The 26,416-nt window shown below is 39.1% G+C and overlaps 1 protein-coding gene across 2 annotated transcripts in view; it reads right to left on the bottom strand.

Annotated features, from left to right (window-relative positions):
• il1rapl1a (interleukin 1 receptor accessory protein-like 1a) overlaps nucleotides 1-26,416 on the bottom strand; it is a 121,342-nt gene that overhangs the window by 94,101 nt on the left and 825 nt on the right. The gene's annotated exons all lie outside the window — the stretch shown is intronic.

The following is a 26,416-nucleotide window of genomic DNA, read 5'->3' as shown; positions in this document are numbered from 1 at the left end:
TCTTGTAAAATTCCTTAGAGATTTTGGTCCATATGGATATGAACATGACACACATAGACATATGCATATGGAAACGGATATGGATATGAATGTGAATCTCCTGTTCCATCACATCCCAAAGGTCCATGAGGTCTGGCGAGGCCTGTGTGGAGGCCATTTGAGTACAGTGAACTCACAACCAGTTTGAGATGATGTGTTATTCTGTGGTCATCAACAGATGGAGATAGAAATGATGAGCAACAATACTAAGGTACTGTGTCATTTAAACTATGCTCAATTGGTCCTAAGGGGCCCAAAGTGTGCCAAGAAAATATCCCCCACACTATTACACCCCCAATGAAGCACTGATACAAGGCAGGATGCATCCAGGCTTTCATGTTGTTTACAACAAAATCCGGGGGTCACCATCGAAATGTCGCAGCAGAATTCGAGACTCATCAGACCAGGGAACGGTTTTTCAATCTTCTGTAGTCCAATTTTGGTAAGCCCATGGAAAATGTAGCTTGTTCTGAGCCGACCAAAGTGGCCCCGGTGTGGTCTTCTGCTGCTGTAGCCCATCTGCTTCAAGGTTCATTCAGGATGTTGTGCATTCAGATATGCTCTTCAGCAAACCTTGGTTGTAATGAGATGTTATTTGAGTTATTTGAGTTTGAGTTCCCTTTCTATCAGTTTAAACCAGTCTGTCCATTCTCCTTTGACCTCTGGCATCAACAGGGCATTTTCTCCCAGAGAACTGCTTACTGGATGTTTTCTCTTTTTCAGACCATTCTCTGTAAACCCTAGAGATGGTGAAATTCCCAGTAGATCAGCAAAAATAGTCAGATCAGCCCATCTGGCACCAACAACCATCCAACGTTCAAAGTCACTTAAATCACCTTGATCATCTCTCTACATGCGGAAATGCGTTGAGCTGCTGCCATTTGATTGGCTAAATCAATGTATTTAAATATATATATGTTAAAATATATAAATATATTAAACTAAAACAATAGAATATAAAAATTTCCACATAACATCATGATACACTTCTTATATCATAAAAGTCTATTATCAGGTGCCGGTCCTAGATTATTTCTTATTGTAACATCGAGCTAACTGGCTGCTAAACTCTACTTTCGTACCAATCATTCATTTTATTCTCCTTTCTCCTCCTGGATAAATGATTAAATATTTTTTCCGTAGCAAAAACTCGTTCATTTATCTTCAGCAACCGCTTTATCTTGGTCAGGGTGTCGCTATAGATCTGGAGACTATTTCGGGAGCGCTGCACACAAAGCGGAAATATACCCTGATTGGAATGGCAGAGCAGAGCATCTACCACATGCAAGCACACACACACACACACACACACACACATACACACATCGGGAGAACATGTGAAACTCCACAGCAGCACGAAGCAGTAACACTACCCACGGCAAAATTGTGCCATGTTTAATTAACAAGACGAAATGTTATAATCTGTATTTTATTTTTCTCAAGATGTCTTGCAATATTCTCGTATTGTTACAGTACGTATATCATCCACTCCTGGCAGGGGGCGAGACGGCATGAAAATCTTTTGGTGGCATGTTTTATCTATTTTAGCAGGTCCAGGTTGATCCTGCCAAGTAAATCTTCCACATGTCAGCACTGCTCTCAATGTAACAGTGTAGCGTCTGTGTGTGTGTGTGTGTGTGTGTGTGAGAGAGAGAGAGAGAGAGAGAGCTAGCGAGCAAAAAAAAAAAAGAGAGAGAGAGAATTACAGTTAGACAAAATGTTATATATCAGTCGTATACTCCAGTGTTACTGCTTCAACTGAAACACCTGCTTCAAAGTCATTAGCTAATTAGCGAGCTCATCATGAGCAAACACAACAGCACGCGGCTCGGGGTGGACTGGGAATCAACTCCGCTTCCCCCGATTCTTATCTCGCAGATGTTTTAACTGAAGGAGGTAACTGAACCGATGTGTTTTACTTTGAACACTCATTAAAGCCCTTGGTTTTAGCAGTGCAAACGCCTAAATCTACGGTATTACCGCATACCTGCTAATGTACATGAGACCATCGTAAAGCTTGTAAAGGTCTTATAGCTCTAGTGCAAAATTATGAACGTTCTTTTACATCAACCCGTCCCCCTCCCCTAAATAACATCAGGTGAAGCATGAAAGTCTGATGATGTAAAGCTGCTTGACTGCTGCAATCAGTGAAGCTTTTAAAGAACATGCTTGGCGTTTTACTCATTTGCGAGTCAAGTCATTTCCTAATCAGCCACGGAGCAAATCCATAGCAGTTACGGAGGATCATGACAGTGAGGCAGATTTCATTAATCTGGAAATATTTCACTAAAAGCTATTTTTCTACAACTGCATATGGTGTAAGACAACACTCGGAGTGCCGAAATCTTTGACAGGAAATACGTTCTGTCTTTTATTTCAATGTGACATTATCTCTGGAGTGATTTTTGAAGTGCAGACGTACATCTAAAGGATCCCAAACAATCCCATCTGCTCCCGGATATTTACGTTTCCTATTTAGAATGGTTCCACCCCCCACTAATTTTTGATAAATCATAGTATTTATAAAATTATAAGCAGAAATTCATTTAAACCACAGCGTCTTTAAATAATCTAAGCATGCAAATATGGGAATCCTGAAAACAATTGCAAGAATGCTTGAACACACACATACACACACATATGCAGGTTTAACAAGGAACCACAATGAAAAACATGAAAGAAGAATGACGACAAATACACACAGCATTAGTGATTAAAAGCAAATCGCTTAACATGCATGCAGTCCTCGCCTTGCTGGGAACCTCGGCACACGCTGTGAGGGTTAATTCATGACACCGACCCTGACCAGGACAAAGCAGTTGCTAAAGATGAATGGACAAATGAATGAAATTCCACTTTGTACCAGAAGTGTCATGAGACCGCTGACCTGTAATGTCGCAAGATCCTCTGACTGAATCACACTCATTTCTTAGACTGATTCAAGTTTTTCTTTAAAACCACATAGTCACATGAAGCATTAAGGCTAAAAATGCCTTTTGTATCCCGTGTGTGGCAGTTAATTAACATTCCTTGTCATTATTACTGTTGTCACGAACAGTTTGGACTTTACATAAAGTTTCTGTGCACTCAGAAGAAAGATTTAGGTTTCATATACTGTAGCTTTTACACATTAAAAATATGTCTATTTTACTATAATAAATTAAGTTTCAGTTCAATTAAATAGAAATTATATTTATTGAGTTTACCATAAACACGCCACTATTTAAGATGATCAATTTTTAGTTAAGTTACATATTTTAACCTTGATTTAAATATGTTAATGCTTCTATGTATTTTTTGACGGTGTTCAGTACTTTCTATGTTACTGCAGATTTACAAAAGTAAATCTTATGCGACTACATGTGATCAGTTTTCATTATGTGAATCATGTTACAAGATACCAGACTTCTTTTAAGTATAGTAGTTCTTTTTCTCTCTGTTAGGGCAACTACTACCACTACTAGGGCAGTGATGGCTCAATTGGTTAAGACAGTTGGTTACTAGGTTACTGATCAGGAGGTTGGGGGTTCGAAGCCCAGCAATGCCAAGTTGTGACTGTTGAGCCCTTAACCCTATCTGCTTCAGGGAAGGAGCTGTATCCTGGGTGATTCTGCGCTCCGACCCTAGTTTCCTAACTGGGATATACGAAAAAATCATTTCACTGTGCTGTAGGGTACATGTGACAAGTAATTGAATCATTATTATTCATTGCTACCAACCAGGGGCGGTGACTTGTCCCCCCCCCCCCTCCTCCCCATGACACTAGTTGACCTAGGGGAAAGCATTATCCACCTCTTCCGCTTGCCTGAGCTCTCAGATGCCCAAGATTGGTTGGTGTCACCATAAGTGATGTGAGAGCATGGGGTTACCACCCCTCATCCCCCATGAAAGCACCACCAAACTGCTCTATGGATAATGACTAATGGCTACAGCATCACACGGGAACTGAATCCACAATCTCCAGATAATGGTGTGAGCGCATTTCCATTATGTGACTTGGGAGCCAACTTTATTGTATAAAGTATATATACTGTGTGTGTATATATATATATAAGTCAAACCAGGGCTTTTGATTGTGCTGAATAACAACACAGTTATGAGAATAAAAACTACCTTTGTTTCTTTCTATAATCTGCTCCGTGTCTGATACACTGACCTTCCAGGATCACCTTTAATAACCTTTTCGTTTATCATCTCCTTTAATGAAAAAAAAACACCATGGTTTTGGCACGACAATGCGTGACCTCATACTGCTCACCGCATCGCTTAAACATTACAGGGTCAAGCCATTTCCACATGCTGGGGGCATTAATGTGTTTCCTGGGAGGTCAGCATTTTAGACATGAAGCAGGTAGTATGGTCATGGCCCCGGCTTCTGAGAAAGCTTCCTACCTTGATGGTATCCAAGCACTAGTGAAATGCTGGGGTAAGTGCATTAGTGTAGCAGAAGATTATATAGAGAAATAAAACACATAACCGTTTGGACTTGAACGATCCATCCATGTTATTTTAATGTGTTACCATATTACAACACAAATATGGTACACAATGACAAACGTAATATGTAAAAGATAAACAGTATGTCTGTATGTCTGTTTTCCAGCTGTTGTCTGTTTACTTTATGTATAACTAAACAGGTATTAAAATCAATTAATAAAAGCTTGCACACTGTAATTGATCCACATAAAAACAGTGATGTAATGAATCCATGCTCATTGAATCTTTGCTCTGAAGTTGAAAAAAAAAGTCGACTCATCGATTATTTTTAGACTTGCTGATAAAAAATAAATAAGGCTGAAAACTCTAGTAACTGGAACAACAGGAAGACACCTTTAGAAATCACGAGATAGACATCATATGCTTTAATTGCTTTATTATACAATATTTATGAAATATTTTTTGTTAGCAATGTGTGCTGCATTTACAACAAAACCTTGTTAAGGATACGATTATTAAGCCAATTATATTTGGTTAGTATTTGATTGAAACAGGCAATTTTGTTCATATTTAATGGACTATTAGGTGTTCAGTCAACAGCAAGTGATGCTTTGGATCAAAGTGTTCCAAGAAGATTTAATTGCAAATACCACTGTGTCTACTGATTTTGATTCTCATTCCTGGCTTTGTGCTATTATGTTAAGATTAAACCCTCAGTTTGTTGCAATGCCTAATTCACACTTAATTAATTTCTGTCTTTTTTTCTATAATAATTTTTTGAATCCAATATTTTTTTTTGTATTGATCATGTTAACAACTTGATAATCACAGTAAAATAATAACCCCGCACCCAACCTCTGACATTACTGGCCCCGCTGGACCTGGTGTTGGAACTAAAGCAATTTTGTGGGTCTTCGAACATGCACTTTTAGGGTTGTTAAGCATGAAATACATCCAGACAACTCTGTCAGTTGAAAAACGCTATCAGATACTCCCTAGAGGTTCTGCTCGCATGAGAGAAATTGTTGAAAATCATGAGCTTAGCTTTATACGAAGGGCCATATTCAGCGTTAAATTACGCATGTGTAGTGAGGGGCTGAAAACACAGCGGCACAGTGCATTGGTTTACAATGTAACACAGAAATCACAAAGCATAGTGGGATATCTGACGCTTTCAGCAGGGATAAGAATGGTCGAAATTCTCTTAGTGTCTGCCTCATTTTTTTTTTTTTCCTTTATATGCTGGTAAGCACGAAATTCGGTCTGTGCTAGTCGAGTGGGTAGGGCTTTGAGTTACAGATCCGGAGGTAGTATGTTTAAATCTCAGCACCGCCACGCTGCCATGGTCGGGTCTTTTAACTTCTGCTCAATTATATAATGCACCAGCCATATAATGAAAATTAATAATAACAAGTATTTTACCTGCAAAATGTATAGGATAGCATTAGAAATATACATGGATATGATGTAAAAAGTGGCATTATTTATTATTTATTATTATTACAATACTTTAATGTAAATACCTTATCTATTATACATTTTTTTTCCAGTGTGTGTGTGTGTGTGTGTGTGGGGTGTTATTCGTTTAACAAATCCAAAGCATCAACGTCACACAATGAACTTTCCCTGCACAGTGAAATAAAATATTATTATAATTATTATAATAGAAATATTAATTACTGTTATTATTATTATTATTATATGGTATGTTTTTACATTCCACTTACCAGTGAAAAACAGCATGTTTCTACTTTAAAATAAAAGAACACGCTGGATCGAGTGGTTTTACCGAAGCTGCAGGATAATGAGGGTTGAAGCCATATTGTTAAATTAAACCAAGGTTGCAGTGTGAAACATGATCATTTCAACTAGAACTATTCATGAGGCTATTTTTAGCACTAAACAAGACACCTATCAGATATCATTACGTTGGCTGCTCTTTTTATCTGTTTATGCTCTATTGTATTGCAGAAAGGGGAAAGAAAAGGGATTTATGATTTAATTTTTTCCGTCTGCCGGCGGGAGAGGCGAGGCACGTGCTTGTGTTTGAAGGTGACGGTCTGGGAGCTACTGAAAAACATGATTAGAAAATGCATAGGAAAATATATATTGCTAGCTGAAGAACATTTATGGTGGATCCCATGTCACCGCCATGAGGACTAAGCATGCATGTGTGTTTTAGGTGTGTATGTGTAAAAGTGAGAGAGAGAGAGAGAGAGAGAGAGACCCCCTTTGACACTCTTTACACATCACTGATCTGGTTAATAAGGGACCCCTGGGTCTGTCCCTCATCGCACCGCCATATTGATGCTGATTAATTATTTAGTGTCGCATGTCCCTATTGAGGCACCTGTTTATATTCTCACATACAGTACATACACATGAATAGGAGAAAACAACGAGTACAATAAAAAAGATGTATGGCAGAGATTAAAGAAAATAAAATGAAGTGAGTGAAAAAGGAAGAGGTTCTTCCTGAGGCATTGTTTGAATTTCTTTCTTTTTTTTTTTTTTTTTGCTGCCTCTGCTTTATTTTCTATCTCAAATTACAAAGCCCAACCTTGCCCTGACCATCTCTCCACCATAGCCTCAAGTCTAGTCCGCATTGCCGTCCATGTTCCTCCCTAATGAAGTCTTCACTCTAATGTGTAAGCTGATATTGTCCTGTTCAAGATAAAGTCTGTCTGATCCGTCTGGATATGTGCAGTTCGAGTGTTTGGCCAGGAATCAACTCAGACTCAGAGGCTGGATTCACTCAATTTGCAACACACTCATAACACTCATGTAACCCTCAATCACCTCATCCTCGCACACGGACTATCAGATACTCCTTCTGTTCACATCATAAATAAACAGCTGCAGTGAGCAGAAGTCATGTTACTCTGTATGGCTTGTTTTTTCCCTATAATAGTAAAGGGCAGGAGAAATTGAGTGATAGAGGGTGAATAAGGTCTTATCTACAAAGAGCAGATACAAAACCTGTGAAATCAGGTGCAACCAGGTTCAAAGGAACAGAAAGAGAATGCAAAAAGCACTGACATTGAGAATATTATGGCTAGGCTTACAACGCTTCTGAAGCTCATGGCAAACTTCAAACAAAACAAAACAAAAAAAAAAAAACGAAGCTGATATGCAGAAGGATATCTTTTAAGCGGAATTGCAGTTTGGGGTGTGAAAGCTTCCAAACAGAGTTCTTAACAACCACCACCACCTCCTCATGCTCTGAGACATCCCACCATCTGAGAGAGGTTGCTTGCATCACCACATGGAGCGTCAGCTTGCTTACTGAATCAGTTTTAAGTCTTTGTTCCGTGGGCTGTGCGAGAAAGTCCAACTCTCTAACGTTTTAAATAAGTATTCACCCCCCGTCGAACAGCTGTAATGGGAAAAACATGGAGCTGAAGTAGAATTAACTGAGATGTTTTCCATTTGATTTGAACATTATGTTCAACGTCTAAATGTGCAAAATATTTTTATTGTGACATATAATTTAATTAAACTATTTTTTGTAGTCACATGAGTATTTACCCTCTCGATCAATACCTGGCAGAACCATCTTTGGCTGCAATAACAGCTATAAGTCTTTGGGGATATGCCTGTTCTTTTTTGGCAAAATAGATCAAGCTCTGTCAAACAGCATTAAGGGAAACGTTGAACAGCGTTTTTTCACATCTGGCCACAGATTATCCATTGGAGTATTAAAGTCTGGGCTTTGATAATCCCGTTCTGACACAGGTACAGATGTTGACAGATGATCAGGCCGATGTTTAGTAGACTGGCGATGCTGAATGGTTGGAACGGACGAGAGCGGGAATGTGTCTGCTACCAGTTTTTAAACTGTATATTTAGGTGCGATAAAACATTTGTTCCCATTTCTTTACTTTGATCTTCTTTATTTAATTCTATGCAAAGACAGAATAAGTGGCTCAAGACTTCTGCACGGTACTGTACAGTACATCTATTGTAGCAGGCTTGTAACACTTCAAATTGTGGGAAAGTTCAAGGCTCCATATGAGCTTAAATATGATTTGCTTGTGCCAGTGGGAGAAGTGTCACTATAGTGTTCGAGTGAAAATCAAATATGACACCAGCTGCTCTGTCTCTATTCTTTTTGAGTGCAAAATAAACCAGCACTACAACTGGCCTCTCTTTCTCTCTAGCATTGTTGCACTTAAAATGCTGATTTCCATACATTTGCTTCGACTAGGTTGCCATGTCTGCTTTAATTAACACCCCAAAGTAAACCTAATACCAAAAATACTCCACGTTCCAAAAGATATACACTGGGTTAATAATCTAAAAGCACATTACTGATGTCAAATTTGTAATATTATCTAAGATTCATTCTGTACTCTCTAGGAGTACATACTGTCCTAGAAAGATGTAGATTAAAGTGCACATTTGTCTAAGGTTCTATCTTCCTCCAGCTTTATAAAGCCAAAATATTTATCCTTATATGGGTGTATCGGTAAGATAAGGTAAAAACTGGTGTTGTTTTTTTCTACACTATTAAGCCACAAGTACATGAGCACCTGATCATCACACCCATCACAACAAATTTGAAAGCACGCAATTGTGTAGAATGCATTTGCATTTTTTTTTTAAATTGGACCTACTGTAAGGCCCAAACATGCTGCAGTATGACATTGACCTTGTGCACTAAGTGAGGTCCATGAAGACACGGTTTGTTAGATTAGATTGGAAGAACTTGCTGAGTGGTTTGCACAGAGCCTTGACCTTAACCCCACTGAACACATTCGCGATGGACTGGAAAGCTGATTTCGACCCAGATCTCAACAAGGCTGAATGAGCAAGTCTTCATAGGAGAGTGAAGGGTGTTACAGTATTGAGGCAAAGTGAGGAACGACTTGATCAGGTGTCCAGATACTCCTGGTCATATAGTGTTGCGCAACCAAGTGCATATCTGCCACTTCGTACTTATTTCCAGGCAAAGTTGTTTTGTTTTGCTAATGGAGTTCTTGTTTTAATATTGGATTTGCATTTATTTAATACTGAAGTCATATTTACACAGTAGTCTGGCTTTTGTTGTCATTCTGTAGTGTTGACAAGCCAGTACTTCAGAGGGAAAAAAGGACCCGTCTCTAACAGTACAGCTACTGCAACACACTCCTCAAGCACAGTCAAACAATCACACATCCAACAGCCAATTAAATCTCTCTGTGGGTGACCATCTGTGTCTGGATCAAATGTCTAACTACTGCAATGATTGAAATGTCAAGGTACACAAAGCCATCTGTACAGAATGCACGCACACGCGCTTGCGCACACACACACACACACACACACACACACATGCACACACACACATGCTTTATGAGATCATTTGGACATTATTTATTTTGCTTTATTAGTGTTTACAGATGTGTTGTAATTCCTATTTAAAGGTTAGTATGTGTGAGTTAATCCTATTAATTTGTGTGCATAGGACAGAACTTTAAGGACCTTTGATTGACTGTTAACATAATTATTAATAAGCCTAACCTTATCCTCAATAGCCAAAACAAGTTTTTTTTTTTTTTTTTTTTTTTACAATTTAACACAGGTCTCCCCCCTTTAGAGACTCGTACCTCAACCTAGGCCTGGACAATTAACCGAAAATGAATTAAAAAGAAAAAGCATTACATTTATTGACATAACCTTGCCCATGTCAATGTTTTACTATTATTAAATTATTAAATCATGTTAATACTTTCCAAATATTATATATATATATATATATATAGGCTATACTGTATATATACATAATATTTGGTATATTAACTGTACTTACTGTACAAACCTTATCAGTATAATATCAGGGCGTAAAATGTTTTTATGTATTAATCATGATCAAGGTAAAATGTTCAATTAATAGTGGTATTGATTTGAGGTCATATCAGCTACCTCAGCTTCCCTTTATTTCATTCCTCCTTCCAATCCCATTCCAGTGTCTATGTAAATGAGCTACTGCTAAGCCACGCCCCCAGAATGACAGGGTGGAGGAGGGGACCTTGAAATATGACGGGGAGGGGACCTTGAAGGTGGGGAAGGGGACCTTGAAATATGAGGTCACATTAGGGGGGAAATCTAATTGGTACCCATCTAATGACAGACAATAGAAAAAAGACAAAATATAGGAAATGTTTATTCTTATGTTTGTTTGTTTGTTTGTTTGTATATGCACACACACACACACACACACACACTGGAGACCAATCGGAATGTCTAGAAAGGACTAAAATGTACATTTTGCATAACAGGGCTCACTTTAAAGCTGACAACTGATTTGTTTAAAAAAATGAGTTTTCCGCATTGGGACCAGCAAAATATCCAGCCTGAGGTCAAAACTGTCAGATATTTTTCTCCTTATGGAAATATTTGGTCTCCATCAAGATATAAAAACATGACCCGAAACAGACAGCCACTCACACACACACTCACACACACACACACCACTCTTTTTTAATCATTTGTTTACACAGAATTCTTCTGTTAGAATCATGTTTTATGGCTACTAAATGTAATAGTTATACATTTTGGCTTATAAAACATATGTTCTTAAATATAATACTAAGTCAAACTTTATAAATAACTGTATAATAAATATCAATTTGTTTCCTGGCCAACATTTTAATGTCATTCTTGTATGCAACATAAAAAAAGCACAAATCATGTTAAGTCCTTTAGGATCTATTCAAGTATTAAAGGAACGATACTGTATATTTACTTTAACTAGTAATATTCTACACTAAAATTTGACAATTTTCGCTTTGAGATTAACAAGTTTTGATTCTCTACCAAGTCGCATGACACATAAAGATCACAATGTTTGCATTGGAACTTATGGAAAACAACCGACTTGACAATGACTTTGATTTGCTTGGTATATACTGACTCTCCCCAGTCACGGGTTCTTTTCATTACTGCAGAGTGATAACAACACTGATTTATGTTTATGCTGAACTGGTTTTATACTGGGCTCAGAATTCTTCGCTTGCTGAGCTGCCTGACATGGTGATACTGACCCCAACCGAGCATCAGAAACATAGAAGAACCACAGGCGACGGGAAAATGGGAGGTTTGTGCTCGACCTGATGCTGCATCAGCAAACACTCGGTCAGTGGCTCCGCAGAATGATAGTCCAATCTATTCATGAAATAACAAAGATAACCAAGAGCAACATGTCTTCAATTCCTGCTCGGCATCATGTAACAAACGTAGGATCCAGGGGATTTCGAAAGGCAGGTTTTCTTCTTACTCATCAACATGCAGTGGCTTACCCTGAAACCAAAAACCCACAGCCAAATGAGACACAAATAATATTGAGCATGGAGCCTCCTGCTTACAGTATGTGCTTTAGGCTACAAAAACAATCAACCTGTATTTAGGAAATAGTTATATCTTATCATTTACATATTATTTATGTGCTGTAGTTATCTGTTCAACTTGCCAACCCACATTTCATGTCACCTTTGGATCACTGTTGATATTCTCGAATGCTGATGTTCAAGTCAGATCAGGACTTTTGATTGTACAGAACACAGTTATGAGATTAAAGACTATTTTCATTATTTTTCTATATAATCACCTGCTACATTATTAAACTCATCCCCGCATTTTACTAGTGCTTGGATACCATCAAGGTACAGTAGAAAGTTTTCTCTTACACCCTAAGCCATGATCGAACTGCCTTCCTCACATCATTGAAACTGAAACACTGACCTCCCAGGAACTCATTTAATGGGCCTTTTCTTTTATGGGAAAAAAAAAAAATACAAACAGCCTGGTGTAATTACCAGAGGCATTCTGTTTTTGCAAGACAATGCACATTCTCATACGACCCACCTGCACATTACAAGTTATTGCCACATGCCTATACAGTCCCCACCTCGCTCTTAGCCATTTTCACATATTTGGGCCATTAAAGGAGTTACTGGGATGTCAGAGTTTCAGCAATGGGGACGTAAACCAGGCAATCCAATCATGGCTCAAGAAAACTTTCTACCTCAATGGTATCCAAGCAGTAGTGAAACGCTGGGATGAGTGCAATAGTGTAGCAGGGGATTATATAGAGACATACAAACTGTATTTTCTTTTTCCAGAGAGTCAACAGTCAGGGGTAGCTCAGTGGTTAAGGCATTGGATTATGGTTCGGAAGGTTTCTGGTTCAAATCCCACAACCTCCAAGTTGTCCCTGTTGGGCCCTTGAGCAGGGCTCTTAAACCACAACTGCTCAGATGTATAATAAGATAAAAATGTAAGTCGCTCGGGATAAGGGCGTCATATTTATGTACATTTAGTTTATTTGTCAAATTATCTACTTGTTCCCAAAGTGACTTACAACTGCGAGGGGATTGAATTCAAGTGCTGAAGGTTTGGGCTCCAAATAGAGTCTCTCTGGTACAGTAGTCTTGTGGATGACTTACCGTACCGTATATATTACAGACCCAATGTAAGTTTAATTTGGGGTTGCACAAACATATATTACATTACTCTCTGATGGAATGAGAATAAGAAATATTGTGTTATAGGATTTTTTTTCTCTGCTCTTCAGCACTGGTCATCTCTGGCACGTTTAAATAGCACCTGCACCTTCGCTCCTGGCAGGCTGGGCAGGTTCCTGTGCAAATGGGCTCTTCTCAACTGCCCTGAGTCAAAAGGAAGTAGCCTCGTGCTTTAATTGTAATTAGTAAGATACTTTATTGTTAAGAGGGTCACAGCGAACTGGTCTTGGACTTGAGACTGTCATCCAATCTGGCATGCCATCAGGTACTCTAAGTCTATATCTGATCTATAACCGCTGGCAGATTCGTAATGCATGTGTGCCATTTTCACATACCTAAATAAATACAATTTTCCAAAACTACCCATACACCTCAGGATCGTTTTCACTACATTCTAAATCATAAATAAATTGCCAGCATTTTGGCAGCGGTCCTAAAAAAAGACCCATTTTTAAAACATCCAAAATTGTGTGTTCGGGTTTTCTGTTCAGGTGTCAACTAGGATTTTTGGCTCCACTGCCTCACTACAGGTTTTGCATGTTCGCTTTGCATGCACATGCTGTTTGAGCTGGAGTCTTTGGCAACCTCCTGCCTTCAAAACATAACTTTTTTCTTTCTTTTTTTTTTGTTTTTACTAATGAGGGTATTTAAATCTTTTCTATGTATGATTAAATATGAGAGTCTGCGATGCTGTGCCATGGCCTGACATCCAGTTCAGGGTGTGGACTCCTGCTGTGTTCTCGAGATGGCACCACAGCCCTAACGTTACTACTTGAAGCAGCTGATGAGATTTATGAATTAGAACATCACTACAGAGTTAATAGCTGAAGTTTTTGTTATTTGTAATAAATGCATAGTAGAGGTTAAGAAAGTCCAATTCATTTGTTTTTGATGTTCGCGATCCAAACTTAAATATGTGATCAGAGCCGAACCACTGCCCCATTTACATCTATTTAGATGTGTTTTACAAATGAAACCATGGCACATTTGGTGGCAGACCACCCAGTTTTAGATAAGCAAATGTCATAAGTCGGAAAGGAAAGGAAAGGAAATATCCATAAAACATGTTAATTGCTTGCACTAACCGCATCAAAATGATGACCCACTGACATCACCGAATTGTTGCTTTCTTTTATTGTGATGTGCTCATGGTCAGTCGAAAACTTTCCAATTTTCCCTGCTGATGAAGTCATTTGTTTGTGTTGGCAGCCTGTTTTGGGTCATTGTCTTGCTTTATGGTGACATTCCCCCCAATTAGACTGGATATGTTTCTCTGTAAATTGGCAGACAGAATGTTTCCGTAGAATTCAGGATTCATTCTGCTGCAACTTTACCATTCTGAATTACATCATCAGTAAAGATTATCGAGCCTCAGTTTCAGAAACAGCCGCACAAGCCCAAACCATGACATTATCTCCACTGTGCTTGGCTAAAGAGCTTTTATTTTAAGTCGTGTGCAGATCTTAACTTTCTCCACACTTTGGCCTGACCAATAGACATTGGCTCATCTCTGTACATGTTTGTGAATTTGGCCTTTTGATTCTCACTACTGATGAGTAATATGCATCTTGTGATATAACCTCTTTATGCTGCTCTTGGAGTCGTCTTCGAATGGTGGACTGTGCTCTCACGATGGCTGGCTGATCTTTTCGAAATCGAGTTGTTAGCAAAACCATTGGTTTCTTTCTTTTCCGTGACATTCCTGATTGTTCTACTGGCTATGTCTAATGCTTGTGCAGGGTCTCTGATCAATTTTTTCTTTTTTTTCTCAGCTTTAAAATGTCTCGATTTTCTCCGGTCTGCATGTTGGTTAACCTTTTGGAAGTCTAAATGAAATTCGGATAAAACCCAGGATTCAAGCCAAGAGGAGGCATAAAGGAACATTACTTGTTTAAATAGCCAATCTAACAGGACGCATCAGCAAACAAGAAACGCCTGTCGGGCACATGTTCCAATACTTTTGATCACCTGAAGAATTGATTGGTTTAAACAAAATGTGCCAGTTGTTTAACACACGCGTACATATGTAAATATCAGAAAATGTAAGCTAAAATGATGATGATGATGATGATGATGATGGTGACGATGATGATGATCTATCACCCACAATCATCTTTGGACCTCAAACTTAAATGTGTTGTGTGTATACCAAAAACAATAATTCCTTCAGAGCGGGCTGTACAAAAATATATTTATGTAAATGGAAAAGTGGCTAAATAATGTAACCACACGTACACACACACACACACACGCACACAAACGCACATACTGGAGTTATTATTCTGCCACTGATATAATTATGAATGCAGCCAATTAATTCTACTTGTAAATCTGACCCTAACCTTAGCTTTGACCCTAACCTTAACCTTAGTATCCGAAAGGAATGCTTGAACATTTATTTATTATTGAAATCTAAAAAACTGTTTTCGTCACGGGGACTAGCCAGATGCCCCCACAAGGTCAAACCCGTCAGATATTCCTCACTTTGTGGGGAAACTCGGTCTATACTAAGACATAAAAACATGCCCCCCACACACACACATACACAGGCATACATACACAGCAGTACTATTCAGAAGAAATCACGAGGGTTCTGACAGTCTGTCAGCTCTCAGTAAAAGCGAAAGTGACAGCGTGAGGCCGGCCCAAGCTAAAACACTCCCAAACAGATTACTTGTCAGACGCCATCAGCAACCAAGAACAGTGAAGTGTGAGTCAATGTGTATGTGTGTGTGTATTCAGTTAACTATGGGTTCGAGTGTATCCGTGTATATGAAACATGTAATGTCCTTGAGCAAAAAAATGAAAACACGGCGCATAATACCACATACAGTAGTGCCGAAAATCGTCCAGCGGTTTATTCATGACTGGCGAGTGCAAAAGTGGAAAGCTTCCAAAACTTGTTACCTGATCTCCATTAACGGAGCGCAATTATATTCGCACACCTTCTTCTTTAAGGTACTGCCTTCCCTTAAAGGCCTTTTCCTCTTGGTACTAGAGAAAATGGAAATCCCATTTCTTGCAACAGATGTCCAATCAGTGTCTTCACTGCTCCTATTGCCAGTCAATAACTTTTCTTCTCTCAGGAGGCGATCGGTCTGTGTCTGGGCACGGGCCATTCCTGCTCTCACTGCAGCGAATGCAGACACCCCTCATTACTTAGCCGAGAGCTGATTCCCAAGACTCATCACAACCTTCATTATTGACAAGGTGACGAGAAATCACTTTATTGTTTCAATCATTCAGCTATCCGACTGCATTCCTGTCCCTCTTTCTTTCTCTCGCTACAAATTTAATGGTGCGGGAGCACAAGCTGTCATATAATGAGGGCTCTCCCACCACATATTCTCCTCATTATATGCACACACACACTCGCACGCACATGCGCACATATACGCATGCACACAAACCGGCGTATTATTGATACTGTACACAGTAAAGTGGTCCCTCTGAAACTCCTGACCTGAAGAGTGTTTCATTAGCCTTGAAAAGCAATGCAGGACCATTGTATGTGGAGCACACACATGCACACACACACACAGAGAGAGAGAGAGAGAGAGGTTTTGGAATTTATTTTTTGAATATGAGTTGCATTACAATTCTGTGCAAACAAAAATAGGCCAATTAATACCCCTGGATATTGAGGTAGTGAACAAGTGCAAGGTAGTGATGCAAGGAAATGAAAGATATTTGTCTGAAACATTAACTGCAACGCAACACACACTGAGTCTGAAATCTAAACGTAATGTCATTTTTCACTTTTCATTTTTTTTAAATGATTATGCCACCCATTCCTTTTTTTTCGTGCATACCTATTTTACATTTTTTTCCCCCGTGCCTTTAACTGAAACTTAAACTAATAACCAAGGGAATGAAAAATCAACACTGATTAAAAATCCCTTTCTTGGAACAACTTGTACAAAATCATTACTATGGAAACTTCATCATCAGCTACTGCGGTAAAAATGTGCACTTCTAATCTGAGTCTGAAATGTAATATGGTGAAGGGATGTGTGAAAGTACTCGGGTAATTACACAGGGTTCACCGAGGTTGTTCAAGGTTTCCCTGAGAGGAAGAGGAGAACTTTTCTCAGCCTGTTTATTTTTTCACATTGGAAGTAAAAGGGTTTGTAAAAAATTTCTTTCGGTTATCATTTTCACCACCTTAACCCCTTTGCCTGAAGGAAAAAAAAAAAAACCTTAATGTGTCATTTTTGCTCATTTTTGGACTATTCCTGGCGGAGATCATTTCAGAACTGTTAGAACTATTGTCCTAGAAATCGTATATGGTTGAGCAATGCAGCAGAACATACCACAGCAGCAATCACTTAATAATGGCACTAAAAGCAAGGCTGTTCTGCCACGCTGCACGCTTCTAAGCTGGTCTGCAATTTGGTGCAGAGTGGAGGTAACGTTGCTGAATGATGGATACACGGTAACAGGGCGATTTGGCTCCTGCAAAGTAAATCTAACAGTCATGATCGTGTCCAAGAGCCTCAGCCAGTTATTGTGCAACAAGTCATTTACAGGGTAGAAGGGATTACTAAATGTTTACTAACTGGCCTCACAAGTCTGCTTGACTTTTATCGCAAGACAAATGCATAGCCATGTCTGCTAGTAACAGGCGCTGGCATTTATGGTACTTAAAAAAGTCATTTTGCCAATCTGCCCCATGCTGATTTTAAATGATGTCAGTCAGAACTTTAGACAAGAAGGCGATATTCATGAATACAGTAGATCAATGGTCGGTGTATATCAGGACCAGGTTTTTGGGATCCTTGATGAGAATGGTAAAAAAAGCAAAAGTGTAAGAACGTCTTTGGAAAACTGTAAGAATCAAAAAAGGCAGTTTCATTCTAGCCCAGTTCTTTAATGTTTTATAATTCAGATGTTTAATAATTCAGATATTTTCGTTTAAGCCCTGTTCGACTTTTAAAAGCATCATTGACATTATAATTGACTTTGTTATTTCAATCATACAGATAACTGTCATGTAAAACATGCCAACATCAGACCTGCAGTCTGTGTGTAAATGGTTGGAGAACAATTACCGAAATATTACTACTCGCATGCTCTACTGAGAAACACCATCCTTTAACCAAGACCTAAATCTTTTCGAATCCATTACACATAATTTCTACTTGACTTTTTCTGCACTTATGTAATTCTGGATCTTGTAACGCAACCTTGATTTTAAATACACAAATTGCACATTAGTAGTAGAACAATTTAAACACATTTTTATATTACATGCATTTATATTAACAACACTTTATTCGGAATAACAACCGGAGACCTGGGTATTCATGCATAAAATCATAAAATCATGCAGATACGAGACAGCAGCTTCAGGTAATGTTCCCAAGAGCCATCAGACTAGAGGAAAAAAATGTAATCTCAGTTATTTTGACCGTGGCATGATTGTTGGTGCCAGACAGGCTGGTTTGAGTATTTCTATAACTGTTGATCCCCTGGGATTCGCACACACAACAGTGTCTAGCATTTACTCAGATTGGTGCAATAAAGATAAAAACCTAAAGTGAGTGGCAGTTCTTCAGACAGAACGCCTTGTGGATGAGAGGGGTCAAGTGAGAATGGCCAGACTGTTGCGAGCGGACAGAAATGCTTCAATGACTCAGACAACCACTCTGTGCAATTGCGCTAAGCAGAAAAGCATCTTACAATGCAGAACACCTCAAACCTTTAGGCTGATGGATTGCAACAGCAGAAGACAAGAAACCTGAGACTCCAGTGAGTACAGGATCACCAAAACTTAGGCAGATTGATACATTTCTCTCTGATGGTCTGATGAATTTTGATTTCTGATAAGACGTCAGAATTTGGCACAACAGCTTGAATCAATGGAAGCAACCTGACTTGTGTCAACAATCCAGGCTGGTGGAGGTGGTATAATGGTGTGGGGAATGTTTTCTTAATGTATTTTGGGCCTGTTGATACCAGTTAACCATCACTTGAATGTCACAGATTATTTTATTATCGATGTTGACCATGTGCATCCCTTAATGGATACAATTTACAATCTTCTAATGGCTTCATCCAGCATGATAATGCACTGTGTCACAAAGGAAAAAGTTGTACCAAACTGGTTTCAAGAACATGACAATGGGTTCAGTGTTCTCCAGTGGCCCCGCCAGTCACTGGATCTGAATCGGATAGGACCCCTTTTGGAATTGGGAGAATGGATGATTCAGAGTATAAAAGTTTAACTGCAAAATCTGCAGGAACTGTCTGACGCAATCTTATCAGAATCTCAAAGGGATGTTTCCAACATTTTCTGGAATCTATACCAAAAAAATGGAAGAAAAGGGAGGCCCAACCTTGTATCAGTAAAGCGTTCCTAAAAAGTGCTTAGTGAGTGTATTTAATCAATATAGCGTTGCCAGGTATATCAGTACATGTCATAAATCAGTGTACACTTTTTAAACCAATGGGATTAAACATGTGGGGTTCTACATAGAAACATAAGACGTTCTTAGTTTTAGTGTTTTAAAGTCTATTTCTTTTTTTTTTTTAACTTTTCTTCACTCTAAACATATCTGACTTGTTTAATAACTCCTAAAACAGCACAAAAGCATCATTGAAATTGTCGTGTAAGACACAATCCCATACTGACAGTAATTTTGTTAATGGTCAGATTATGCTGCATCTATATCCAGAAACCTGACCAGGTAAAGAGGCGACAGCTTGTTTCAACTGAAAACTCTCTAAATATAGGCTAATCCCATTTAGTTGCACAATCTGCCAGCTAAATTCCTTTATCATATGGACAGAGGCATCTGTGCACAGTGGGGAAACATTTAAATTGTCACAGTTTAAATCTGCTACTTGTTTCAACAGAGGTATTTCAACAGAGTTGAATTTAAAAGTTCAAATGATTAAAGAAGCCACTAATAACTTGTGATGCTGCAGGAATAGCCTGCAATCATATTACTGTCTTGTTCGCTTTGCTTCTAAATGACAGCAGCTTCACAGTTCATTTTCTTGACTAAGCTATCTCTCTATCACTCAGCTCTGAGCATCTGCACAGCTACAAACGAAGGCCAGGGAAAATGCGGTTGTGCTGCAGATGTTAGATGGCTAAGTGGGTTTGCGAATACTAAAAAAAAAAAAAAAAAAACACACTTCTGAGCTTCTGAACTAATTCTGAGCTTTAACATTCCTATGAGGATTGAATGTGATATTCTTCAGGACAATGGACATTCATAATTTAAGTCTCCACCATCTGCAGGGAGTGAAGTGCGGTCTGGGCAAGTAAGAAAAACAATAAAATCCAACCGATCACAGCATGAATTGAAAACATTACAGGGCACTCATCATTCTAAGCAGTAGCCCTAACATTAAAAAAAAAAAAAAAAGGCCTTGACATTGACATTGCACAAACAACCTCAGACGAAACAACCTAACAAGACCATTAGGAAATCCCAAATCTAGACAATCCATCTTTGCAAACCCACTGTGTTTCCAAACACTTTGCTTATTAGAGAACAGCAGGCACTCAAAGCAATGGGCAATTCTCTGCAATTTGCAAACTTATAACGGACAACAGTGTTATGAGCACCACGATGACACAGAAATGCCACGTACGTAATGATAATATGAGGCTCTTGTCAGTAACATGACTACCAAAACTACTGAGTGTTAAAACTGCTATTTCTGTTCTGGCGTAAGACTCAATTTTTTTGGTTACAAATCGGGATATTTGGTAAGTATGATAGAAATTTGTGAATCTAGGCAACTATATAAAAAAATAAAAAGAACAGGAATAGATGAGCTGAGAAATAACTATAACTTTTATTGAAAAATCTAGATCTAACTAGAAAAGCCAATTGCAAAACAAAACATACTGTCACACTAAGGGGTGAAAGTAGTTTTAAATCCATGCCGGTATTACTGAATATGGGAAAAAGCGAGGAGAACAAACCATGGACGTGGTAAACAGCCCTGTAAATTTTCTCTTTCTTGTCTCCACTTATTCTGCTTCAGAATTGGCTTAAAACCCAAATAGTGTAAATTGGAAAGCAAGTGCACTATGTAGGGCATGCAATCGCTTGTTTCACCCACCAAGCATCAAGCAGTGATCTTGATCAAGTGCTCTCGATCAGTCGTTAGAGAGGGATTTGGGATACAGCCTTGTGTTAGACGCTAGTTTGCTGTGTAGCTCATAAACTAGCAGTATTGAAAGATGAAGAAACATGATACAGACCAGTCACAGGCAATTTGGACAGACTGAAGAAGGCTCTGGCGCCACCTGATGCAAACAGCTCTTTTTTGAGGACTTCTGACTGCTGTTGCTCAATAGTTCAGGACTGGGATTTCCTACAGTTTTCTACCTGAGCCTCGAATATCAAACAAAAATATTATATTGAACATCTGGCAGCTTAATACACCGTATGACAGCAAAGCAATTCCTATTCCCAAATAAGTAATGGGTTCCCTGTTGAGTCTGGTTCCTCTCAAGGTTTCTTCCACTTGCTATCTTGGGGACTTTTTCCTAGCTCAACTTGCTCATCAGGGACAATCTGATCATTTTAATTTATACATTATTTCTCACATTTCAGACACATTTACAACATTTTCTTTTGATTCTGTAAAGCTGCTTTACGATAATGACCATCATCATCAAGATACCACCACTGAACCTTTTAGTACCAGGGCGTACCGTCCTACTTTCACCCATGCATACAGCTAATACTAGCACTGACCAGTGCTATTAGTGTTACTAGAAAATCAACTATAACTGCTTCGCCAAAAATTTTGCTTTCATATAAAGGTTCCTGTTCCAATTTACTAGGACTATAATTGCTTATATATAAAACAGTTAAGGTTCCCAAGGGGTACTGCATTAAAATGTTTACTCTATGAGATGAGCTAGTTTGAATCCTGACAATGGCATGGCCAAACTTGGCTTGGAGTTAAGAGAGAAAAATGGCTGTTTTTTTTCATAGGGCGAGGAAAAACATACTCTTTCCCTTGTCCATCACAGCTTTCATGAGCATCTGCCAGCTCATGTATGCAAAAAAAGGTTAAAGAGCAATTTCCTCCACGTTTGAAAAACAGCGGCAAATGTCTTAGCCAATGCCAGAGGAAGCATGTTTTGTCTCTCACACGTTGGAGTTGGTTGTTGTCATCTGACAGGGATAGTGCAGCTGGCTAGTGAATGGGATTTGGCGAGATTTAGGCATTTCATAAACTGATTGTGTATTTTTTTCCATATTTAATTGCTCATAGTGGGTAAACCGTAATGCTGTATAATTATTACTGGCTATGTCCGATTCTCAACCATTTAAATAGCTATACAGATAGAGGGCCTTCATAAAGAAAGTGCTCTATATCCATAATTCATTCATGTATTGTTCATTTTCAGGAACTGCTTTATCAGGATCATGGTGGATCTGTGCCCTTTAAACCTGTGAAACAGGAAACAACGCTGCATGAGAACATCTCGTTCATCACAGGGCAACACCATGTTATAGCTATGTTTAAATACATGCATGTTTAACTCCGCAGAGACAATTACCCAAGCTCAACATCAAACCAGTGACCCTGGAAATGTGATGCAGCGGCTCTACCCACTGCACCACCGTTCCACACCATCCCCATTAATATGTACATACATGAATATCTTACTTTTGAGTCTTTTGAATCCTTTGATTCTGTGTCTTGCCTGTAAGTTCAAATGATCAAATCAGCGTCACAATGGTGCTAATTAACGTATGCACAGAACCTGTCAGTGAGAACGGAGAAATTTCACTCTTCAGTATTTAAACCCCTGAACTGACTTGTCAAATGCCATTTAGGTGCAATATGACATTAAATAATAAATACATGATTTCTAGTTGGATGAATCCTCTACATTCCTGCAGTAGCTTTTTTCACGGCATCACTTCAAGTTCATCATTTAAAACTGGCCCTTTTAGTTTGGTCCTTTATTAATAAAATCTGCCGTATTCTATTGAGATTTCAAAATGCTATTGCATAGGCTCGCGGCCAGTTAAAACGAATACATTCCAGATTGCTTACCTTTTTTGCCAAGAGACAGATTAATTTGATTATTTCTGTTAGGGATAATTTTTATCTTGAAACGTACTCCCAATATATTCGAATACTTTTTATTGAACCCTTATATAGATGGGTAAACGATACCAGTAATATCATCTTTCAACTTTGCACTGTCGCCTTGCACCTCCAGAGTCCGGGTTCGATTCCCATCTCTGTGTGCATGGAGTTTGCATGTTCTTCCCGTGCTTGGTGGGTTTCCTCCGGGTACTCCGGTTTCCTCACACAGTCCAAAGATATGCAGGTTAGACTAATTGGCGTTCCCAAATTGCCCATAGTGTGTGAATGGTTGTGTGAGTGTGTGTATATGTGTCCTGCAATGGATTGGCATCCTGTCTAGTGTGTGTCTTGTGCCTTACAGTAAGTCTCCTGGGATAGGCTCTGGGTCCCTGTGACCCTGAATACAGGATAAAGCAGTATGGAAGATGACTGAGATGAGTGAACTTACAACCACTCTGGTAGGATAATGAAGAAGAACATCCCTGCGTCATAGCTCCAGGTCCCCAGTTAGATCCTGAGCTCAGATTTCGTCCCTTGTATTGCCATCAGTTTTCCTTATCTATTCCAATTTCCTACACTACTACACTTGCTTGTGTATGTGTGTGCATGGCCATGTTTTCTACTGTAAGTCCAGCCCCTCATCTATTCCTGCCTCACGCCCGGTGTTGCTAGAAGCCCTGTTATAAGTATGTTCCACTACAGTCTTAATCAGGATACAGAGGTTACTAAAAGTAAGCGTAAAACCCCCTCATTAAAAAGGACACCAACAGCATATTAGATTGCCATCGCAATATTTTGACATGTGTATTTTTCCCTTCAATGGACACATGCTAACATAATTAAATTCTTAAAAATGTGTTAATTCACTGCATGTGAAATGGTCTGAATATGCAAATCAAAACCGCCTGTTCTTCACCAACAATAATCTAAACAATGGTATGTACAAATAACGGTGAATATGACCCTCTGAAATTATATTATCATTCGGTTAAACTGCTGAGAAATACCTTTAAATTAAACTCCAGTTTTGTAGTGAAATTTAACCCAATCTGATTGGCTAAAAGCCCTTCTCCATTTCATTTTCACACACAGAGTCTGCAAAATGGTGGGTGAGAAGCAATCGAGATTATACAGACAAGCACAGATATAGGGAAATAAAGGGGAAAAAATATATTAATGCATTCATTTTTCCCTTTGCATTTAAAATTCTTGGGTCAAGAAATGTGTAAGAGAAGAAAAACGTGGTCATGTGACGAGCACAGGTTGCAGACGCATTTAGTACTTGATATTCTTACTGACACCAGAAATAGGTGGTATTTTTGTCAGTGTAACTCACTGGTTAGAGCTTAAGGAGACAAATTGCTGTCCTGTGCAATAGTGGGTTTGGGTGCAGCCTCAGATTCCCGCAGTGTTTGTGTGGCAGCTAATCTGGGTTGGACGTTTTTTTTTTTTACTTTTCTTCTTCCTCTCTCTCGCTCTCTGATTTATTGCTAAAGGTTTAGATGTAATGGTGATGCAATGGCCTTTGACTTACCACTGCCCTAGAAAGGCTATGGTTTTATTATTCAGCTGATACAAGCCGACAGAATGCTGACTGGCAGTTTTCTGCCATACTGAGAGTTCGGGAAGATTTAAGAGGGTATTAAGCTTTTCGCAGGGTTTCGCAGCATCTGGCACAGTTCTTGATAATAGAAGATCAACGTCTAAGAGTAAAAGTTTGTTGCTTGCATGATTATTTTTTTCACCATGTGCTCGATGCTGTAGCTGTGGTGGTTTTTAATGAGAACGCCTTTTAACATCCTGAATGAATCCTCCTCCTGTGTAGGCCTAAAACAGCATTGAAACTATACTGAGAAAAATCTTCCTAGGATGAGGATGAGCAGTGAAGCAGTTGCAGCTATGAAAAGCTTCATAGCAACTGCAGGCTGATGTCCCTGTATGACACACTAAATAAGATTATGCATCAGAAACCCTGAAACTAAATGGAGGTCTATTCTGCCACTCTATAAACGTTCTCCCAATTTGTTAGAATATTCTGTGCAGAACTGTTGTACCAGAAATGGGAAGCCAAAATCATTCCAGTCGAGACAAGTCGATGGTTCCACACGAAGTACATTACATATCTCGATCCACAAGGTCTTATTTTTTGACTCGCATAAATTAGAATAGCAAATGTACTTTCTTACATAGAAACCACAAAACTGACACTCTGATTCAGCACCACTAGGCCTGTATTAGGCCTTCATTTAATTTTCGCTTAAAGCTGGTAGAGGAACACCAAAAACATTTATCTGTATGACATTAGCGCTAACTTGAATGTGACTTAAAACACATTTGACTAATTTAGCATCACATCCTGTATAATCCTCTATACAAACGATACACTCTTGACTTGGTTAACACTTCGCAGCCTTTGGTGATGAACGTTTCTGCGTATACGCCGTATCTTTAGAGCCGTTAAATGGCCAATTTCCAAATGAACCAGTAGCAAGATGAGTCACCCGAAGAGCGCCGTGGGACTGAATGCCTTCTTTACTGCAAGCAATCTCAACAAACCGGTGGGGGGTGGGGAGCCATTTTCCCGGTCTGAGTGACACTTCCGGTAAGAGGAGTCAATTATGCTGTCCAAACCAATTCCCTAAAGTTTCAATCTAATCCTCTTGGCTCAGGGTTTTATGAACTATCAGGACATATCCTTCCCTGAAAAATAGGGTGCCCGTGTCGATGCCGAGACGCCAGATTCGTCTTCATCCTGATTAGCAGGATAGTGCTGATAGTGCTGGGGTAGGTGGTGAGTTTATTAGTGTGTGTAAGAAGGAAAGAGCGAAAGAGAGAGTCGGAGAGCGAGAGAAAGAGGGAGAATGCGCATTAGTAACGGTAGAAATTAGGTTCATCATCTATCATGGATCTAGATCCCTTTGCCTACAGCTCTGACAACAAAGCCACAGTTTTTCTCCCCAGAGCATAGCCCTCCTTCTAGATTTATTAAGCGCTTATTAATGTTTAGGAACATTTCGAACATTCGGGATCTCACAAATATGGGTCCAAATCAACGAAAGTGAAGTAATATGAAGAAAATGAAAAATATCCACAGTATCTTTTTCCTCTCTCTCTCTCTCTCTCTGTTGCTGACTGTGAGTAAAGACAGAGACCGCAGTGTGTGTGTGTGTGTGTGTGGGGCTCGTGCCATCCCAGCAGGTCCAACTCTTCTGAACGCCAGACTCGTACCTCAAACCGCCGGAGCCCTGGGGCACTTTCTTGTGTATCTCAACACATCTATAGGTACAACATACACTAACACCACGTTACATCTTCTCATGATGTCGGATCCACAAACATCTAAACATCCCAGCTTGAAC

The sequence above is a fragment of the Clarias gariepinus genome, chromosome 5, assembly GCF_024256425.1.
Source record: "Clarias gariepinus isolate MV-2021 ecotype Netherlands chromosome 5, CGAR_prim_01v2, whole genome shotgun sequence".
NCBI classification, from domain to species: domain Eukaryota; kingdom Metazoa; phylum Chordata; class Actinopteri; order Siluriformes; family Clariidae; genus Clarias; species Clarias gariepinus.
This window is presented reverse-complemented; position numbering and strand designations above follow the sequence as displayed.